At 45.4% G+C, this 2,500-nt stretch overlaps 1 protein-coding gene across 1 annotated transcript in view; it reads left to right on the top strand.

Annotated features, from left to right (window-relative positions):
* The window catches only part of LOC138007983 (GSK3-beta interaction protein-like), a 14,967-nt gene that overhangs the window by 6,395 nt on the left and 6,072 nt on the right, over positions 1–2,500 (top strand). The window lies entirely within an intron of this gene.

The following is a 2,500-nucleotide window of genomic DNA, read 5'->3' as shown; positions in this document are numbered from 1 at the left end:
ATATGATCCGTTTCATATATCATTTCATCGTTATTTTGATAGTTTTGAGGTAATCTTGGCTCTTTCCAACATTAACTTTTTTTGTTAGTGAAATGAGAAATAACTGTTTCATTTGTTCACAAGGGAGTGTTTGTATATAATAATTTTCAACTGCAAGGTTATCCTGTACTTATTATCAAATAGATTCCATGTTGCCGTGCGTCCGTTCAGTAATAGCTCACAGATGACGTCAAAATGTGGTAAGAACAAAAAAGTGGCACACGAGGCGACGATAGCCAAGTGTGTCACTGATGTGTGTGAGTGTGTCACTGGCCACTACGGTGGCCCACAGCTGCCACGGCAAAACTTACTTTTCCACGGCAAGACTTGCTTTCTCACGGCAAAACTTACTTTCTCATGGCAAAACTTACTCTTCCACGGGAAAACTTACGTTTGCACGGGAAAGCTTTCTTTCTTTTCCACGGCAAAACATACTTTTCCACGGTAAAACTTACCTTTCCACGCGGCAAAACTTTCTTTCTTTCTCACGGCAAAACTTACTTTTCCACGGCAAATCCTTCTTTTCTAAGGGTTTGCCTAAAATCGGGAATCCGAAAACGAAATCCTTAATCCGGATGAAAGTGGTTAAAAGGCTAAAATTACCACGGAAAGCAATAAACTCAACGATGGAGACATTCGCTTAGTAAGGTACTCCTAAATTCGAAGATAAATAAAGTTGATAAAGCATCTCGTTTGTGTGTATGTATGTTTTTGTTATATTTCGCCAAGAGGACTCTTGATTTCGCCCGTTCAAAATTCACAGTGGAGAGAAGCAAGGCTGCGTGTGAGCACCCACCCTGTTTGGTATTTTCTTTTCTCTCCTCCTCAGTTCAGTCACACGCCCCCCAGTTCTGCAGTGAGGGTAGCCTCCTCCACCGTACACGCCACGACAGAAAGCTACGGAACTTGACTCGTCTCCGCGCTGAGACCAAAGTGAAGACAGTGCTGTTGATTAAGAGAGATGCTATTTGCCGACAACAAGCGATCATAGACCGCTTCGCGACTGCCTGCGAGGACTTTGGCCTTACCATCATCAAAAAGACTGAGGTACTGACAATGGGGACCCATGCTGAGCTGACCATCTTGATCAGCAACCAAGCACTTAACTCTGTGGACGCCTACAAGTACCTTGTCTCAACAATCACCTCCAATCTCTCCCTGGATAGTGTCTTGAATGCTCTGTATGCGGCGTCCTCATGCAGCACCCTGTTGTATGGGAGAGAGACATGGCCTACATACACGAGACAAGAAGCTAGACTGAACACACTCCACTTCAGATTCCTCCGCAAAATTCTTGAGATCACCGCGAAGGATAAAATCACCAACCAGGAAGTACTTGAAACTGCAGAACTGCCAACTATCCGGTACCTCCTCTCACAGCGTAGACTACGCCACTGGCTAGGCCATGGGCCCCGAGCGCCTTCCAAAAGACCTACTCTATGGACTGGGTAGCTGGCTCAAGACAAACGATCGACAGGGCGGCCGCTTCTTTTCGCTACAAAGACGTCTGCAAACGAGACATGAAGGCAGCCAAAATCAGTGTCGGCAACTCGGAATCGCTGGCTGACGAACTTATTAAGTCGAGGGTAGCTGTAAAGGCGGGCTGCAAACGGGCAGAGGTAGAGAAGATGAGGACCTGGGTGGAGAAGAGACAGAGCAAGAAGGCTTCCACGCGTCGAACGCGATAATTTACGCAGTCTTCTCACTGCCACAGGCCTTGCAGCTCCAGAATGGGTCTTCGCAGTCACGAGCTTAATAAGTGCTATACCAATGATCCATTGCCTGCAAGGCAGAAGGAGGCCATATATGTACTGTGAACGAAGTCGTAATCGAACAGCACTTTTCACAGCATTTTCTCTTTAGAAACTGATCGAATGCATTTAATTTTTTTTTTTTATCAAAAAAAGTTGTGACACTTATTGCGCCCAGTATAGAGTGAAGCGCCTGTAAGATCGAGAGCAGACCCAGTGTATTTGTGTTAAGAGAGATCATTTTCCATTCCGATGTGTTGACCGTGAGTCCAACTAGACTCTCTCTGGCTGCGTATATGCGTATCATTCGTCATTTTTCTAGGTGCAATAGTCACACTTTACAACAGGGAAAATGTGATTTCTGACGTTTGACTGGCCTGAATGAATTAGTCAGAAATTAATATTATGACGGCACGATTTTGAGGTTCGCAGGTGGTTGTGGGGGTTGTTCACGAGGTATTTAGGGCTTTGGCGGGAGATTTGAATCATTCTAGGTCAGTTAGTCGTCCTCTTCGCTCGTTTTTCTGGAGTCTTCTTCCTTCGCGTTTATTTAATCATAGCGGTTCCCACTGAAGTGCGGGAATTTATCAGCAGTTCGCTCGCTGAAAATAACAGGTCCTTGTTGGGGCAGATTTCCAATTTAGTAGGTGATTCGGCTGAGAGTGTTAAGCGTTCTAGTGTGGAAGCTGCTGATGTGCAGTTGCGTGAAA

Source organism: Montipora foliosa, chromosome 6 (assembly GCF_036669935.1).
Source record: "Montipora foliosa isolate CH-2021 chromosome 6, ASM3666993v2, whole genome shotgun sequence".
Taxonomy (NCBI): domain Eukaryota; kingdom Metazoa; phylum Cnidaria; class Anthozoa; order Scleractinia; family Acroporidae; genus Montipora; species Montipora foliosa.
Note: the sequence above shows the minus strand (reverse complement) of the source record. Positions and strands in the feature narration are given on the sequence as shown.